A 20,290-nucleotide genomic window follows, 5' to 3' on the forward strand; every position below is an offset into this window, starting at 1 on the left:
ATGATTATTAAGTTGATGCATTATGTTATTTCAGTTGTTTTAATTTAATTTAAGATGCGTTTTAAAAGTTTAAAATTTTTGAAAAAAAAATTGGGTGTCACAAGTTGGTATCAGAGCCACAGTTTGAGGGAACTAGGCATTCTTGTGGATGTTCTAGACTCAAATTTGAGGCTCTATAATAGTTTATTCTCTTTTAAAAGATTTTTCAAACTTTCTAAAGACTAGTAGTGAAAGATGTCGCGGTGTGCCAGTCAGCCAGCCAAGTAAGCCTTATTTCTTATGTTAAATGTTTATGTTAAATTGTTGACTATGAATTGGATTCTACTAGTCTTAAAATGTTAGATTACACACATATTTAATGTTAACATGTGAGAGAGATGTAAAATTAACGGCTAGAGCGAGCTGGAAATTTTGAAACTAGACGCGATTGCGAAATTGGAACTTGTGTGGAAGATAGTAGAAGGGCCCCTACTATTTGAAACATCGGTGCCGGTTTCGGGTCGGGGCAAGGTTGAGAAATTTTCGGCAAGCTAAGTGTTTCGTCTTCCTAGAAATATCTAGGCTGAATTATTTCTAAATATTTTCCTCCTTCTACGGATACAGGTGGCTCCGCCTGCTCGCCTTAATCAGCTCCAAATGGAGCAAGTTAGGAATATTGTCGCTGAGGAATTCAATAACGCTTTCAATGAACTAACCCCGGGCGTGACCAATGACATAATCAACCAGGTCAAAGCTCTTCTGGATGAGCGCCTCGCAGCTATTCCTGGGGGAGCGTTACCGGCTCCGCCCGTTCGGGATTCGGCATACTACTTCGAGAAGTTCAGCAAGTGTAGTCCTCCTCTTTGGAACGGTGAATCCGACCCAGTTGCTGCTAAGCATTGGGTGTCAGATGTTGAGGGCGCCTTCATGACTGTTGGGTGTCCGGACCAGTACAAAGTTGTGATCGCCATGAATCAGCTGCGAAAATGGGGAAAGACATGGTGGAACACCATCACCGCTCTATTAAAAGAGGATGAAGTGAGGGCCATGTCTTGGGCCCAATTTGTGGAGAGGTTCGAGGAACAATATGTGCCCAAGGTGGAGCAGCAGCGGATGCAGCAAGAGTTCATGGCCTTACAGCAAACTACCGAGTCTGTTAGCGACCTGAACGCCAAGTTCTTGGAGATGCTATCTTTTTGTCCCTCATTTGCTGGGAACGAGGTCTGGTTGGTCAGCCAATACACTACCATTCTACGTACCGAGATTCGGGAATTCGTTAGCATGCAGGAGTTCCCGACTTTATCCGCGATCATGGATGCAGCAAGGAGGAGGGAAATCGAGTTGCAGACCCAGACCAAGAGGAAGGCCAATGACACCTCCTCCAAGATATCCGGAGATGCCCAGAAAAAGCAAAAGCAGGGTGGTAAGTCAAGGTATGATTACAGGCCGTCTTCAGGTCAGGGAGAGAAAAATCCGTTGATATGCTACAACTGTAAAAAGCCAGGGCATCATTGGAAGAATTGTAGGGCTCCCCATGCGAGTGCAGTTCCTCAGATTACTTCTGCTGCTCCCGTCTGCTATCACTGCAACGAGACGGGACACAAGAAGCCCGAATGCCCGAAGTTGAAGGCTGGTAAAGGAAGCGGGGGTACAAATCCTGCAATTGCATCGTCTTCTAAGGGACCCACTATGGTGACACGAGGTCGTGCTCACCAGATGACTGCGGATGAGCCGGTGATTACCGCGACAGTGGCATGTAATTTTTTTTTCTTTCTTTCCTGCCATTATTTAATAAATGGTAGTTAGAATTGTTTACTTGATCGTATGTGGTAAAACAGGCACTTATTTGCTAGATTCCAAGCCTGCTGTTGTTATGTTTGATAGCGGTGCTACCCATTCTTTTGTATCTCGCACGTTTATTAATCATCTGGGGTGTAGTATCGGAAAATTGGCTCGCCCAATGGTTGTCGAAGTTGCCGACAACCGCACTATTTATGTCACCGATGTCTATCGGGGTTGCACTCTCGAGTTTTCTGGAGTTGAATTCCCTATTGATCTTATCCCTATTGCGATGCGAGAGCTCTGTGTTATCGTAGGCATGGATTGGCTTGATGTGTTTGATGCGGAAATCCACTGTCGTAAGAAGCAAGTTCGTGTTCGAAACCCTAGAGGTGGAGAACTTATTATTCAGGGGGACATTCCCCGCCTGGCTATGGCTTCTTGCTCTTCTGCTATAGCACTAGACGACGTTCCTATCGTTTCCGACTTCAGCAATGTCTTTCCGGAGGAACTCCCTGGCTTGCCACCCGTTCGGCAAGTGGAGTTTCGCATTGATTTGGTGCCAGGTGCGACTCCGGTTGCGAAATCTCCTTACCGCTTGGCACCACCTGAAATGAAAGAGCTCCAAGAGCAACTGCAAGAACTAAGTGATAAAGGGTTTATACGGCCAAGCTGCTCGCCTTGGGGTGCTCCTATTCTCTTTGTGAAGAAGAAAGATGGATCCCAGCGAATGTGTATTGATTATAGGGAGCTAAACAAGCGCACGATAAAGAATAGGTACCTGTTGCCACGTATTGACGATCTTTTCGATCAGCTTCAGGGAGCATCTTGGTTTTCCAAGATTGATTTACGTTCTGGTTACCATCAGATGCGTGTTCATGAAGAAGACATTGAGAAAACAGCATTCCGTACTCGATATGGGCACTTTGAATTTGTGGTGATGCCTTTTGGGCTCACCAATGCACCCGCAGCGTTCATGGATCTCATGAACCGGGTGTGTAGCCTGATGCTTGACCGTTCGGTCATAGTGTTCATAGATGATATCTTAGTCTATTCTAAGAGCAAAGAGGAGCATCAGCAACACCTTCGGGAGATTCTGGAAACTCTGGCAAGAGAAAGGCTTTATGCTAAATTCTCAAAATGTGAATTTTGGTTGGAAGAAGTTCAGTTCTTGGGGCATGTGGTAAACAAACACGGTATCAAGGTCGATCAAGCCAAGGCTGATGCGGTTAAACAATGGAAGATTCCGAAAACACCTTCTGAAATTCGCAGTTTCTTGGGTTTAGCCGGTTATTACCGGAGGTTCATTGAAAATTTCTCTAAAATCGCCTTACCACTCACCCAATTGACCAAGAAATCAATGAATTTCGTTTGGGGCCTGGAGCAGCAACTGGCGTTTGATGAGTTAAGGAAGCGATTGTGTGAAGCTCCGATTTTGGCCTTACCTGACGGGGTTGAGGATATGGTGGTTTATTGTGATGCATCGCTTCAAGGTCTTGGTGTCGTGTTAATGCAACGAGATAGGGTGATAGCCTATGCCTCCCGACAGCTGAAACCCCACGAACGAAACTACCCCACTCATGATTTGGAGCTTGGGGCTGTTGTTTTCGCTCTTAAGATTTGGAGACACTATCTCTATGGAGTGAAGTTTATCATATACACTGACCATAAGAGTCTAAAATATTTGTTCGAGCAGCGGGATTTAAATATGAGGCAGATCCGATGGTTGGATGTGGTAAAAGATTATGATTGTGAAATTCACTACCACCCCGGTAAAGCTAATGTGGTAGCTGATGCTCTCAGTCGTAAACAATCTGCCGAACCGATTAGAGCTAAGTGTCTCCGGATCACGATGGTGTCGTCTTTGTTAGATCTAATCCGGGACGCCCAAAAGACGGCAATACTGGAGGAAAACATCAGGCGTGAGAAGATTGGAAAAGATTTTCCTAAGATGGAACGAGACGGGCGGGGTTTGCTGACTCGCTACGGTAGGGTTTGGGTTCCATATACCGGGGGAAATCGGAAAACCCTAATGGATGAGTCTCATAAGTCAAAATTTTCTATCCATCCTGGTGCTACTAAAATGTATCGGGACCTTCATGAGGCTTACTGGTGGCATGGAATGAAGAATGATGTGGCTCAATTTGTGGAAGAATGTATGACCTGTCGGAAGGTCAAGTCGGGAAGTTGCAACCATTGGAGATTCTTGAATGGAAATGGGAGCATCTAACCATGGACTTCATTACAAAACTTCCTAGAACTGCCCGAGGATCAGATACAATATGGGTGATTGTTGATCGTTTGACTAAGAGTGCTCACTTTCTGGCTATAAAGGAGAGCTCATCGGCGGAGAAATTAGCTGAGATCTTTGTTCGGGAGATTGTCTCATTACATGGGGTGCCCGTTTCTATCGTCTCCGATCGAGACACCCGATTTACCTCTCGGTTCTGGAGGAAGTTTCAAGAGTAATTGGGCACACGATTACATTTTAGTACCGCCTTCCATCCGCAGACAGACGGGCAGAGTGAGCGGATGATTCAGACCTTGGAGGACATGCTTAGGGCGTGTGCGATTGATTTTGGGGGTAGTTGGGATGACCATCTACATCTAGCTGAGTTTTCTTATAACAACAGCTATCACTCAAGCATTAAAATGCCTCCGTATGAAGCCTTGTACGGGAGGAAGTGCAGGACGCCCGTTTGTTGGGGCGAGGTTGGGCAGAGGGTACTTGGGAGTACCGATATCGTGCTACAGAATACGGAGAAAATCCAAGTGATTCGGGATCATTTGGTCACAGCGAGTAGTCGTCAGAAAAGTTATGCCGACAAAAGACGCTCCAATCTTGAGTTCCAGGTGGGAGATTATGTGCTGCTTAAAGTCTCCCCCTGGAAAGGTGTGATTCGATTTCGGAAGCGGGGAAAGCTCGGACCCCGATTCATTGGACCCTACAAGGTCATAGCTCGTGTGGGGAAGGTGGCTTACCGTTTAGAGCTTCCTGACGAGATTAGTCTAATTCATAATACGTTCCACGTGTCTCAGTTACGAAAATGCGTTGTTGATGAGACCGCTGTGATACCACTGGAGGACATACAAATTGACGAGCGTCTCAATTATGTTGAAAAACCAATCGCAATTTTAGAACGAAAGACAAAAGCTCTCCGCAGCAAGACTATAAACCTGGTTAAGGTGCAGTGGCAACATAGGAAGGGTTCGGAATGGACTTGGGAACCGGAATGCGAGATGCGGGCTCATTATCCGGATCTGTTTCTAGGTGTTGACTTCGAGGACGAAGTCCGTTCTTAGTGGGGGAGAGTTGTAACGCCCCGGGTTTTCTCGGTATGTTTGTTTATTTTAATTTAATTATCCTTGTAACCTTGGGTTAATTTATTTAACCAATGTCTGATTTCTTATGTTATTGGACTCTTTTGATCATCTTGTAAACTCCTTTTATTGAAGTCCGTGGGCTATGGGCCTATTTGCAAAGTCCATCTAGTTAATAGTACTTAATGTGTAAGTTGAATCATTTGGAACACACACAAGGAAAACACTCTAAACCCTCCCTCTCTCTCAAAAATCGTCCATCTCTCTCTCTTTGGGATCAAGAGCAGCCAAGGGGCTGTTTGGAGCTTAATTCTTGTTCATTTCCAGCCTTGATTTGTATTGGTATGAACCTCCTTATCCTTTCTTACAACTTGATTCATAACCTTGTTCTAGTTTTATGATTTCATCTTCACTTCTTCTCCTTCTTATTTTATTTGTAATTGTATGTTATACATCATCTCAAGATCCTATCTTCACCCCATATATGGTGGATGATGGATCTAGGGGATTACATGTGGCAAAAGATCATGGAAACCCTAAAAGGGAGAATGATGATTTTATGTGCTTATGTTTATTTTCATGTTGATTATTATTACATCCTTGTGGCTAAATGAAATCCTAATGATCCCTAACCCTTTTTAGTACCACCATTAGCATGGGGACTGAATTGGGATGATGAACACATCTTAAAATGTGTTTCAAAAGGAGAAGGATGGATAAGCCAAAAAGGAATCACGGGTGGCTACGATTCTGTTTTCCATCAGATCTGTAGTCATTTTGTAAAAATCATATCTGGATCTCTAGAACTCAAACGGACCCCAAAACAGATCCAAAAGTTCAAAAATTTAGTTGGCTAACTTTCTTAAGCAGGCCAACCTCACTGATAAGGGCTTTATCTATGTGAAATAATGGCATCTTTGCTGTTAGGTCTGATCCGGGTCTGTTCTGATATGTCATTTTGTTTTCATCATTTCTAAGTCTTGGAAAAGGATCCAGAGTGATTCCAAGTTTCTATATGTTACTTATATTATGAATTTAAGATCTGGAGAATATGGGGTGTTATTTCAAATTATAAATTGGTTAGAATGGATCCACACTCCAGGTCAGTGGGCAGTCACCAGCTTTTGCTAGTGCTGTGATTGTCCACAATGTGAATTTTATATCAGGAGTTTGAGAGATGATTTTCATTCAATTCCAACTCTGAGACTTTCATTTGTATGTCCTTTAATTCTCTTATTTTTGTTTTGGACGAATTCTACTCACAAGTTGGGTAGAATTGGCCAACATCACTTGACTGTATTGTTGGAGACAGAAGTGATACACCATTTTGTAAAATTCATATTTAATTCATCTTTTGGAGTTAGAATGAGTTCTTTATATTTGTGGAATCCTAAGAAATCATAGTTTCCAATAAAATTTAGTTAAAGCTATGTTTCTGTTTTATATTTTGGAGTAAATCCGTTTTGAACAGCAGGTCTGTTTTAGAGACCTTGCTGTGATCACTCTTTTTTCAACTCATAGCTTCATTACTTCTCCATTCTAACCTTTAGTCCTTCTTAGGTGAGGTTTTGAAGTTTGCTCAAGATTGGTAGCATTATTTGATTGTTAGCCATCCTTAATACTCACTCAAGGTGATTTCTCTCACACCGTTGTATTGATGATTGTGTTTGCTAGTTAGCTCGTGTGTGATTAGTTGAATTTATTATAAAAGCATGCTATATAAGTATTGTTTTAATTCGTACATGTGCACTGTATGTAACTAATTATGGATATGGAGACACCACCAAAGGATACGGATTTACCGGTGCGGTGGGTAGGTAAGATCACCAATGTAATACTCTTCGTGAGGTGCGGTGATTAGGGCCAAATGATACGGGATCTTCCCGGTGCGGTTCAAACCTACAAGTCCTTCTCGTAATATAGACATTGATTCGTTCTTTGCCTTTATCATTATAATTGGAAAATGGATTAGGGCTAGTAAATATGAATGTTAGTACAACGTCTGTGTTTGAATTCACTAAGCTTCGTGCTTACGTTTTTCCCTTATAACTTTTCAGGTGTTAAGATTAAAGAGGCTAAGGCTTGACATGGAGCATCGGGACATCGCTACTAGTTATTTTGTTGGGACCTTATTATTATTATTACTTCCGCATTTTATTTTATATGATTATTAAGTTGATGCATTATGTTATTTCAGTTGTTTTAATTTAATTTAAGATGCGTTTTAAAAGTTTAAAATTTTTGAAAAAAAATTGGGTGTCACATTCACTCTCCACTTGGGGAACATACTCATCTTGAAACAACTTGGTGAACCTCTCCCAAGTCACTGTAGCAGGATCTTCAAGGGTAAAATCAGTCATCAAAAACTTCCACTAGTCCTTCGGTCCTAAGCGAAGCTGGTTCAGCGCGAACCGGACACTCAGATGCTCTGGGCATGAACATGTATAAAAGCATCCCTCAATGTCAGATATCCATCTCATGGCAGCAATCAAATCCTGTGTCCCAACAATCAAATCCTCAACTCCCGGAACAACAACGAGTAACCTCCCTATGGACTAGAAGCGGAAACATCTACGGTGACTGCAGCTACAACGGCCTCAGTAACAGCAACATATCGCTCATCGAACGTCTCAATCAGTGTGGTCCTAATAGACAAAAAAAACTCTCTGGTATCGCCTGTCGGATGGATGCGGCCTCCTCCTCATGAATGATCCTACGGATCTCCTCGTCATTAGTCCTACTACTCCCGGGGTTGTGGTGTGTACCCACCATAATGTCTCAGAAACACATCACAAAAATCATCAGAGAATCATTCGAGCATACTGACACTTGATTCCCCATCCCTAAATGCTAATTAGCACCCTAAGGATTCTTACATGGGTTGCGTACAGATCTGATGCTTTCAATAGTACGAGCCCAATACTACATTCCACATCAACCTGTAGTCACCCCAAGTCCTCCTCTTTGGAATCCAACTCTCACGTACTCTATCTCTCATGAACAACAGACTACTCTCTCAGTAGACCCCTTATATGCTCATCTAGGTATCTCTCCTAGATTATCCCTCGACTCAAAACTCTTTCTAAGTGATTCCTGCTAGGCACTCTTACTCATCATATAGTCAAGGAAAATATCAGATAGTAGCAACTCTTAGGCTAAGGCATCACAAATCAGGCAACTCTAGCCCTAAATATTAAATATCTATCCTATCCTCTAGCATCCATCCATAACATCTCATAAATATCTCATAACATAAATAAGTAAGGGTATTTTTGAAAATCATCATTTGGGCTCTAGCTGATTGTATGCATTTCTCCAACTCGTTTTTCTCTTTTAACTCTTACTCATTTTAGAAAAATCATTTCTTTTGAAAAATCTTTCTCAAATCCTAAATTTGAGTCAAGACACACCCGCAGGTATATCCAAATCCCTTAAACCAAGGCTTTGATACCAACTTGTAACACCGTAAATTTTCAAACAAAATTTTCATTTTACAAAATCACATAATTCTCATAAACAAAATTCACAATTCTCCAAAATGAAAATTTATCAAAAACACATGTTTATAAATTGTTTAAAGATAAAACTGCACAAATGGTCCCTATGGTTGGCTCAAAATTGCCACTTTGGTCCAAAAAAGTTTGGACTAGCACCACAGGTCCAAAGTTTTCATTCTGTTGCATCTTTGGTCCAAAGCACTTTAAAAATTCTTCAAATGACGGATTTGCCCCTCTCTATTTGTTTTTTCCTTTTGTTTTTTCCTTTACTATTTTTTATTATTTAATTACATAGGGTCCCTCTCTGTCTCTCTCTCTCTCTCTCTCTCTGTCTCTGTCTCTATACCAAGCTTCCATGAAATTAATACCACTACAAACACAAACAATACCATGCTTACATCCTCAAAAATCCATAATTTTCAAACCTTTATAACCAAAAGAAGTCCTATAAAACAAATGAAAATTGGTACTTAAAGAACACCGTTCATTTGCTTCTCTCTCCTCTTGCTCCTGCTACAATTTGAAGCATTATCATGTCCATTGAAATTGTCTAGTCCATCACCAAATCGATTTGTAGCTTCTGGTTTCGAATGAAAGAAAGATTGTGATGGAGAAAAAGACGTTTTCATTGATAACATGAGGAATGAATGAGAGCAGGGTTTGTTGTGGATCTTCACAGCAACAAGGGCGTTTATAGTGGATCTTCATAGCAACGACGGTGAGGGATTTTAGATTAACGGTGAGAGAAATGGATATGAAGCAGTGGTGAAGCCCTAGTTGGATCTTCATAGCAGCAGCGACGGAACCCTAATTGGATCTAGGGTTCGTTGTGGCTCCGGCGACCTTGATCTTTATATCTAGCCTTCTTTGATTTTTCTAGGACTACCGTTACCATACCGACTAGTTAATCCGATGAAGGCTCTGAAAAGCGACATCTTTCTCTTCAACGTTGATGCCTTCGACAATGCCTTTGACGATGAAGGATACCTTATCTGCCGATGATGGAAGATGAAACCCAAAAATTAAGAAGATGATACCCAAAAATTGGATTGGAGAAGATGAACCCATAAATTGATTCTCCCTAAAAAATGATTCAAAACAAATATTTTCAACACAAAAAATCGATTTTGGAAGATGATAGTCACTGGAGAAAGATAAAGGAAGGTTATTAGTGGGTTTGGGTTGTAGAGAGGAAGAACAACAGGAAGGGGAGTATGTTTTTGATTGTATATGTTCTTTAATGATTGTCTAAAGGTGTAGAGAGAGAGAGAGAAAGAGAGAGAGAGGGTGGAACCTATGTAATTAAATAATAAAAAATAATAAAGGAAAAAAGAAAAGGAAAAACCAAGTAGAGAGGGGAAAATCCATCATTTGAAGAATTTTTAAAGTGCTTTGGATCAAAGACGCAACAAAATGAAAACTTTGGACCTGTGGTGCTAGTCCAAACTTTTTTTGAACAAAGTGGCAATTATTAGCAAATCACATGGACCATTTGTGCAGTTTTGTCTTGTTTAAAACACAATCCAGGATCATCAAAACATATCTTCGTCTCGTGTGTAGAATCAAGCTGGCACCTTCCCGTGATCCTGAGCAGTACTGGAAACACATATCACATAACACGGTAGGCATGAAGCTTAGTGAGTTCGCCAAAATACCACATGCACAAATAATAAGCATCTCATGGCTATAACTCGCCATGGATCCTATGATCTCATGGCTCGGTATGGACCATCCGGTCATGTGTCTCAGTGAAGACCCTCCGGTCCCACAACTCAGGTGGACCCTCTGGTCCTAACTCAGTGAAGACCCTCTGACCTCACGGCTCGGGTTGGACCCTCCAACCCGATCTCAAAATGCACAGAATAACACATAGCATAAACCACAAAGGCATAATGCAGGATATCACATTACTTAATATAAACACATAAGACCCTCCGGTCACACAAAGATTACCACTCTAGGTAAGTATAGTGAGAAGACTCACCTCGTTAGCAAACAAGCAAATAAACCTCGTACATGTATCACCAATCTAGCCTCTGCCTAACACATATGATAATTATCTCTAATTAACAATCCAATCACAACTCTAAATAAGTCAAGTGATATTCTCTCTCTAACTCTAGGGATGGGTAAAAACCCATTTTACCTCTCCATGGTCCCCATAATCCCTGTCTTGATCAAACCCTATAGTTACCAAAGGTCAACACTCAAGTCAACAGTCCATGTTGAGCCGACTCACCGAGTGTATCAATGTGACTCGCCGAGTACCCTCATTTCTTCAGAAATGTCATGAAAATCCAACTTAACTCGTCGAGTTGTCTCATCAACTCACCGAGTTACTCATGTCCAACTTGACTCGTCGAGTCAGCTCATCGACTCGTCAAATCCTTTCAAATTCTTTTCTCATTCAGACATTTTAAGGAGGATTTATAACCCTAAAATCTATATCTAGCCTCCCAAGGCTGAGATACCACGTAAAGCTACAAGATTTACGTCCATTCATGGTAATTAGGGTTTGAAATGCCAAAACAAGTTCCATTTGGGGTCTTAAGCATAAAAACTCTTTTATAGCTGGATAAAGATGGGACCTTTGGACTCTAGGGACCTCACCAGGTCCGGATCTGAAGTCTAAATCTCTTGATATGCTCAACACACTAAAACTCCCAAGGAAAGATGGGAAAATCCATAAAAGTCCGTAATCATGAGATCTAATCAACATAATGAGAAAGGTGAAAACTTTTTACATTCAACAGAAGCTATAGGTGAAATAACACTAGATTCCACATTCCCTTTTTGTTCTTTGCTTTGATACTCTTCTCTTCTCTTCAAATAATGCACTAAAATGTCCAAGGATTAGCTCTCTTTCTCTCTTAGCTCAAAATGGACGATTAGGGTTTCACACAGGGGGGTAAGGTGGCTGGTGAGGCGAAAATGAGGGCTTAAGGTCCTTTAAATAGGACCTAACCCCAAATAATTAGGGTTTCCTCTCACAGCGCCAACTCGAAAAGTTGGTCTCCCTGACTCGTTGAGTTGGTTATAAAACCCACGTGGCTAATTCGTCTCTACTCGACGAGTTGAGGCATCCAATTCGTCGAGTTGCTCAGTCAATCTCATAATTAAATATATAAATATTATACCTGAGAGTCAGGATGTTACAGTTTGATCAACTCAAATCGTAACAAGAACATGTATCATTTTGACATCATCGTAATCATTAGCAAGCCGCAACTCTATATTTTCTCAAAAGTTGCTCCTTACATCAGGTTGTTATGGCATAGGAGGCTTGCTTATCTGAATTTTAGATATATGAATGATCTTGTTTTTAGTAAAACGGTAAGAGTTTTGCCAATCCTAAAGTTTGAAAACGATCATTTATGTGGGGTATATGAGTGTGGCAAGCAGTCAAAGAAGGGTTAGCTAGTTATCATTGAAAATTCCATCTTAGAACCTCTAGAACTTTTTTATTTTGATTTGTGTGGACCCTCAACATTAGAGAGTTTTGATCACAAAAAATACATTCTTGTGATTGCGGATGACTTTCCTAGATTCACCATCGTATTCTTCTTTCTGCTCAAGTCAGAAACAGCATCCAAACTAATCAATTTTATCAAAGGAATTGAAGTTCTCGTCAAAATCCTAGTAAGACGAATCCGAAGTGATAATGGTTCGGAATTCACCAAATTCCACCATTGAGAACTACCTCACCGTGTAACAGCCCAAAATCTCAAGTATTGTTAAAGTGCATTTTGGGGTGTTTTAAAGGGGAGACTCGGCGAGTTGGAGCCAGACTCGCCGAGTAGGGTCGCAAACTTGGTCGCGGGTTTGCGACTGGACTCGACGAGTCCAGATATGGACTCGACGAGTCGACGCTGTTCAGCGAAAAACCCTAGCCGTTCAGTTTTGGGTCGTATATAAGGGATCTTATGTCGTCATTGCTCGTCTTTTGGTCGATTGAGAAGAACCCTAAGCGGCTGTGGCATCTAGAGCAAGCTTGTAGGCCATTGGTGACCTTGGAGGAATTATTGTGCAAGGAGGAGAAGGGTTTTGGCTAAAGTAACTGCAAGGGATTCGAGTTCTGAAGTTTGGGGACACAGAAGGTACATCATTCAGGTAATAGCTTGGATTACATTCTTCTGTGATTGATGTGTATATGGATTTAGGGTTTATGAAACCCATTTGATGAGTAGATGGATTATTACCTTGTTACCCAAACGAATATAACCTTGTATTAGGACCCTTAGAGGTCCAGAAGGTCCCATGTTTGTGTATTCGGAAAAATACGTATCTCAGGAAGCAGTTTGATCGACTGCATGGCATGGACTCGCCGAGTCCGACGAGCAGACTCGGCGAGTAGCTTGAAGAATAACTGGGACTCATCGAGTTGTTCTTCAGACTCGACGAGTGGAGTCGGGGTGGCCCCGCAATTCTTCCAGGAGTAACTCGTCGAGTCAAGGAGGATACTCGACGAGTAGAAGGGGAAACTTAGAGGATTGGAGGACGACTAGACTCGCCGAGTCGCCAGAGTACTTGACGAGTCCGGCCGAGTTGACCGTGGACTGTTGACCAGAGTTGACCTGTGTGACTTCTTAGGGTCAGTTAACGTGGAAGATAAAAGTATTAATAAGAGATATATTGTTATAGGGAGCTTGTAGCTCGGCGGATCAGGTGCAAGTGATTTCAGGAGTTGCTAACTTCCAGCATCCACGAGGTGAATCTTCTCACTATACTGTACCTGGAAGGGTTTGACTGTGTGATCGGAAGGTCGAATATGCTATGTGTTATGTATATATGCTATAAATGGAAAGTTAGTTGCTACGCGTGATATGCATGTTTATATGGGCCGGAAGGCAAAGTATTATGTGACAGAAAGGTCAGGTATGATATATGATATATGTGCTTTATATGTTAGAGTAAATGTATTATGTGCCGTATATGTTTTTGGGCCGGAAGGCAATATGTTATGGGCCGGAAGGCAATATGTTATGGGCCGGAAGGCAATATGTTATGGGCCGGAAGGCGATTATCTCATGGGCCGGAAGGCATTATGCAGTGGACCGGAAGGTCAGGGCCTGGAAAGGCGTATGTGCGTAAGGTGTATATTGGGGAACTCACTAAGCTTCGTGCTTACAGTGTTTTATGTATGTTGTTTCAGGTTCTTTCAGTAACGCGGGATGGCACCGGCTCGATTGTACACACCAAAGAAAGAGTTGTATTCTGGAGGATCCTGGTTTTCTACTAAGTGAAAATGGAACTATGTTTTTGTAATTCAAATGTGTATGAGATTTTAAACAAGTGATTTAATATTAATTTGATTAATTAAATGAAAATTTTGCCTTGAAAATCATGGTGTTACAAATTGGTATCAGAGCCTTGGTTTGAGGGATTCGGATGCGCCTTCGGGTAAATCTGGACTCAAACTGAGGAAATAAGAAAAAGTTTTCAAATAAATAGTTTTCTAAAAGTGGATAAGAGTTCAAAGAGAAAGCAAGAAAGAACAGTGTGTACAATCAGCCAGAGCCAAACGGTGATTTCCCAAAATACCCTTACTTTTGTGTTATGAAATATCTATTATGCACTTTATGAGATATTATTGCATGCTAGAGACAGGCTAGGTGTTTCATATCTTAGGACTAGAATGGCCTGATTTGTGATGCCTTAGCCTAGGATTTGTTGTCATATGTGCGTTATGCTTTTGAATATGTGATGAGCGAGAATATCCAATTAGGACGCACGAGGGGTAGAGCTACAGAGTTCAATGGTACTTCCGAGGATGAGCCGAGAAGGTGGAGCTATCACAGATAAGGAGTCCTATGTATTCTTCGATGCTCGGATGCTGCTTGCTTTGTGCTTTGTGGAATTCTCGATGATGGGAGTCAGCTACTACGTGAGTATGACGATACTCAGGAGGTAGATGGTTGGCATCATTAGGAGCTCTTCAGCAGCTGATAGCAAAGAAGTGGGAGGACGGCGGAAGGGACTAGGGAGTAAACCTAGCCAGATGAGTGCGCTGGTAGAGTAGAGGATTTCGCTGGTGAGAGAGTATACACGATGGATTGGTAAAAGAGGAGGTCGAGCTACTTAGGAACTCTGGGATGGTCCGTGTGGAAAGTATGGGTAGATGTGGAAGGTAGTATGGGCCCGTACTACTGAAAGCAGAGGACCCATACTTGATACAAGGAGCATTCTGAAGATCCTAAGGAACGGAATGCGGAGTGATGTTATGGTCAGGGTACCATACATCGGAACAGATTGAGGATAGATGCTGTGGTTCGAGTACCATACATCGGAGCGGATTGCGGAGTGATGTTATGGTCAGGGTACCATACATCAGAACAGCTTGAGGATAGATGTTATGGTTCGAGTATCATACATCGGAGCAGATTGAGGAGTGATGTTATGGTTCGGGTACCATACACCAGAACAGATTGAGAAGGGACGTCATGGGATGAGTACCAGGGTTTGTAGCGGATGATGCTTGTGACTATCTTGCTATCGGGTCATGATCGATGAGGTAGAGATCGGATGCTATGGGTTTTAGGCCTGTAGACCATGGTTGAGTATAGGGAGGCGTTCCCCGAGAGGAAAGGCGAGTGCCCATCGGAGTATTTTGGTAAGAAGTTAAAGACAGAGGAAAATTTCGGTTGAGTCAAACAATCAGGCGATAAGGGGGAGGCCATCTTCTAGAAGGGTGGTGCCATTTATGTTTGTGAGCAATACACGAGGGGCTTGATATTTCAATGGTGGATTTGGGAGTACACCCTACAGGTAGTTATCGACAATGTTTTCCCTCAGAGTATCAGGTAGCAGGTGTGCCGCGAGGCAGAGACTTATCGTGAGCAGACAGTCAGTTGGGACTGAGGTAGTCGAAAACCACACTACACCTAAGTGAGGGTAGTAGGATACGTCATAGTGGTAGCAGCGGAGAGTTCAGTCGAGCTTTGCAGTGCAGAGAGTTTTCGTGTATGTTGGGAGTGGGTCCTTGTCCTTGGGACAATTCCGATGTTGGGACATTGGTTGATGAGTCGAGGTGAGAGGAACGATGATTTGGCGGTGCATTATATGAGCCAGGGATGTCATTGGACAGTTTAGATGCTTAGTGCCAGTTTGGCATGGGATTTGGATCGATTAGAGGCGGTTGTGATGAGAAGTTCTTGGAGAGTTAATCAGAGGTTCAGAGTATAAAGGGTTGATTGATTTCCTTAAGGGGGAATTACCGGGCGTTGCGTAGCACTTTCCTGGAGCAGATGCGATTTCACTGGTGAAAAATAGTTGTGGGTTGGGTGTGTGCTAATTGGCGATGGTTCGAACCCTAGTGGGGGAGAACCGGGTGCAGTATGTAGGAAAGCAAGGATTTTCCAAGTGTGGTTATAAGTGAAGTATAGAGATATGCTATAAGAAATCATGAGACCAGAGGTGTCAGTGATTGAGGAAGAGGGTCAGAGTGAGTTAATGCGGGAAGTACTCGAGGAGGAGAACGAATGTATCCATGGCAGGTGTCTGGTGTGGTTACAAGTAGATAGAGAATGTTTGGGTCGGTATGCACATCCTTGTTTGGATTTTGAACGTCGGAAGAAGGGTTTCGGGGAATTATCAGCATATTTCGTAGCGTCAGCGTTTTCTCGTATTCCAATCGGGAAATTATATGCGTCGGAGTTGTAATGTGGGAAAATGTAGATCTATTTATGGGATTCCGAGGAGATGTATTATTGTATATACGTGATGTTTGGGGCAGGAGATCAGTGGTTGTGGCAGTATTCTGGGCTATTCGGGTATGATATTTCTATTTCGGAGTTACTCGTGAATCCTGAATTGAATCGACGTGTGGCATATCAAGTATCTGTGGATCTAGTGGGAGCCCTTCGAGTATGGGTATTCAGGGAGATTATTTGAGAGAGTGGATATTCGCAGAGATGGACAGTTGTTATGTTGATTGTCTCCATAGTCTGTGGTGGATATTCGAGTCGCAGTACTCACTATTCAGAAGATGTTGTGATACTGCGTGGAGTCGCAGTACTCATTAAATGGCAAGAGAATACGATGTTGGAATGTTTTCCGAGCAGTTTATGGTGTGGAAGAGTTTTGGGTTTGAGTAGTCCTATTATTGAGTTTTGGAGCCTAGATGTTGAGTCGGGGGCAAGACGGGGGTATCCGTCCCTGTCGTGAGATGCGGAAGAAATACGCGACGAATATGCGCAGCAGAACCCAGAGATTAGAGTTGAGACGATCCTCGGTTGGATTGTATTGCTCGCTCGAGGAAAAGAGAATTTTGTGACTTGCGCGTCACTGGGTCGGGATAGTGGTCACGGGGAGAAAGTTAGTGGAATATTTGGGTCATGAGATGGGTGACAGTCGGGGGCTCAGATGTGAAGCCAAAAGCTGATCCAGTACTCAGTCTTGAGGAGGAATATGGGAAAGGAGCTTAGCATGATGATATCTGAGGACACTTTAGAGAGAGTAAACGATCCAGACGCTCGAAGACATGCTTCGGGCATGTGCATTAGATTTCTGAGAAAGCCGCGGTACGTATTGATCCTTGGTTGAGTTGTCTCATATCAACAGCCATCATTAGTGCATTAGTATGCCGCCCTATGAGCTGTTGCATAGGAGGTGGTGTCGGATCCTCATTTGCTGAGGAAAGGTAACGCATGGACCCGAGATTCCTTGCGAGCAGATCCAGAGCATGTGCGATACATGGAGTAGTGACAAGGTCGTCAAGCGGATTTCCCTAAGTAAGGGAAGAGGAAGGTATGTTGGGGGCTAGTGCAACATGTGTATACGATTGCAAGCGGAGAACTCGTGAGAGTTGCTCTGAGAGTGAGAATGGGTCTCTCAGTCGTTCCGAAATGGATAAAGTGGGCTTTGGATCGGGGACCCGGTGATTCAGGGTTTCACAACCCTTATGGGTCGAGTGATCATTGAGATTTAGAGCAGAGTTGCATCTTGGGTAATCCTCGGTTGCAGGGAGTGGCGGACAGTACAGAGATCGTGCTTTAGTCGACAGAGCAGATGCGGCAGGTTAATCAGAGAGTAATGATCGTCTAGAGTTGACAGGAAGGTTAAGCAGACAGACGCCGTTACGAGCATGTGTTTCAGGTCGGCGACTTCGTACTTCTAACGGTCTCTCCTTGGGAAGGGGTGATTCGGTTCAGGAAGAGGGGCAAGTTGGGGCCCCGATATGTTGGGTTTTTTTTTTTTTGTTTCGTGAGAATGCGAGGGTAGGACGGGTGGCCTACCGTTTGGAGCTGCCAACGGAATTGGGATGGATCCATGACACTTTTTATGTGTCGCAATTGAAGAAGTGTATAGCAGATGAGTCAGCAGTGGTTCCACTAGAGAACAATTAGGTGGATGCGAGCCTGTGTTACGCCGAGAGGCCAGTGGCCATCAGGAATCGGAAGATTAAGGTTCTGAGGAACAAGGAGGTACCTCTGGTATTGATTCAGTGGCAACCTCGGAAGAGATCGGAAGTGACTAGGGAAGCCGAAACGTGAGATTATTTTCAGAGTGAGACTTCGAGGGCGAAGTCTGATTCTAGTGGGGGAGAATTGTAACAGCCCAAAATCTCAAGTATTGTTAAAGTGCATTTTGGGGTGTTTTAAAGGGGAGACTCGGCGAGTTGGAGCCAGACTCGCCGAGTAGGGTCGCAGACTTGGTCGCGGGTTCGTGACTGGACTCGACGAGTCCAGATATGGACTTGGCGAGTCGATGCTGTTCAGCGAAAAACCCTAACCTCGCCGAGTCGCCAGAGTACTCGACGAGTCCGGCCGAGTTGACCGTGGACTGTTGACCAGAGTTGACCTGTGTGACTTCTTAGGGTCAGTTAACGTGGAAGATAAAAGTATTAATAAGATATATATTGTTATAGGGAGCTTGTAGCTCGGCGAATCAGGTGCAAGTGATTTCAGGAGTTGCTAACTTCCAGCATCCACGAGGTGAGTCTTCTCACTATACTGTACCCGGAAGGGTTTGACTGTGTGACCGGAAGGTCGAATATGCTATGTGTTATGTATATATGCTATAAATGGAAAGTTAGTTGCTACGCGTGATATGCATGTTTATATGGGCCGGAAGGCAAAGTATTATGTGACAGAAAGGTCAGGTATGATATATGATATATGTGCTTTATATGTTAGAGTAAATGTATTATGTGTCGTATATGTTTTTGGGCCGGAAGGCAATATGTTATGGGCCGGAAGGCAATATGTTATGGGCCGGAAGGCAATATGTTATGGGCCGGAAGGCAATGTACTATGGGCCGGAAGGCAACACGTTATGGGCCGGAAGGCGATTATCTCATGGGCCGGAAGGCATTGTGCAGTGGACCGGAAGGTCAGGGCCTGGAAAGGCGTATGTGCGTAAGGTGTATATTGGGGAACTCACTAAGCTTCGTGCTTACAGTGTTTTATGTATGTTGTTTCAGGTTCTTTCAGTAACGCAGGATGGCACCGGCTCGATTGTACACACCAAAGAAAGAGTTGTATTCTGGAGGATCCTGGTTTTCTACTAAGTGAAAATGGAACTATGTTTTTGTAATTCAAATGTGTATGAGATTTTAAACAAGTGATTTAATATTAATTTGATTAATTAAATGAAAATTTTGCCTTGAAAATCATGGTGTTACACACCGAGAACAGTATTCACCATAACTTTTCTACTCCATATACTCCGCAACATAAGGGTGTAGTCGAACGTCGCAATAGAACACTTGTTGAAGCTGCTCGATCCTTGCTCAACACTGAAAATCTTCCACACTATCTCTGGGCCGAATTTGTCTTAACTGCATACTTTACTCAGAATAGGAGCATTATCTATCGACGCCTCAATATGACACCAAATAAAGCCATGAATGGTCATAAACAAAGTATCTCCTTTCTTCACGTTTTTGGATGTAGATGCTTCATCAAGAACAATTGTGATGAGCTTACAAAATTCCGACCGAAAGCTGATGAAACTATCTTTCTTAGTTACTCTGCTAAATCAAAGGCTTATCGAGTTCTTAATTGACGAACTTGTGCTCTAGAAGAAAGCTTTGATGTTAACTTTGATGATAATTTCGTTCAGAAATCTTGCCCAACCCATGTTACAACTCACATTATGGAGTTCGATGCTCTAGCTCCAGGATGTCCGAACAAACAGACGATCTATGAAGTTGACTTTGAAACCCTGTTTGGACCCTTAAAAGCAGCTCTTGATTCGGAATCTCAAACAAGACAAACCTTATCAACCGAAGTTGAAGTCTCTCAAAATGTTTTATGTCTTACTCCCACTTTTCCTCCATTTGATTCCGAACCATTTCAACCCTCTCGGGTTGAGGGGGAGAATGGTCAACCTTCCCTTGAATCAAATGTGGATGGATTCCAAGATGCAACTGCTGAATTCCACTCTAATCCTATCAACAACAATGATGATGCAAATTTCTTCGATTTCCCACCTGATGATGACATCAACCTATCTGCTTCAGTAGTTTAGGGGGTGCATCATCCACAAGTTAAAATTATTCAGTGGGAGCAACACAACCCCATTAGTGATACAGAATCATTTGCTGCTCAAGACCTTCTGAGACTACATTTATGGACTAAGGATCATCCTCCAAACCAAGTAATAAGGAATCTAAACCATGGTGTACAAACTCGTTTTTCCACAAGTGTTCAAAATGAATGTAATTTTTTGGCATTTATATCAATGGTTGAACCCAAATCCATTAAAGAAGCACT

General features: G+C 42.7%; 1 pseudogene; it reads left to right on the forward strand.

The window, feature by feature from the left end:
- The first annotated feature begins 636 nt into the window (after nucleotides 1-636).
- LOC145045020 (uncharacterized) lies at nucleotides 637-20,045 on the forward strand (annotated as a pseudogene).
- Nucleotides 20,046-20,290: the final 245 nt, after the last annotated feature.

This window comes from Lactuca saligna, chromosome 5, assembly GCF_052625555.1.
Source record: "Lactuca saligna cultivar CGN05327 chromosome 5, ASM5262555v1, whole genome shotgun sequence".
Classification (NCBI taxonomy): domain Eukaryota; kingdom Viridiplantae; phylum Streptophyta; class Magnoliopsida; order Asterales; family Asteraceae; genus Lactuca; species Lactuca saligna.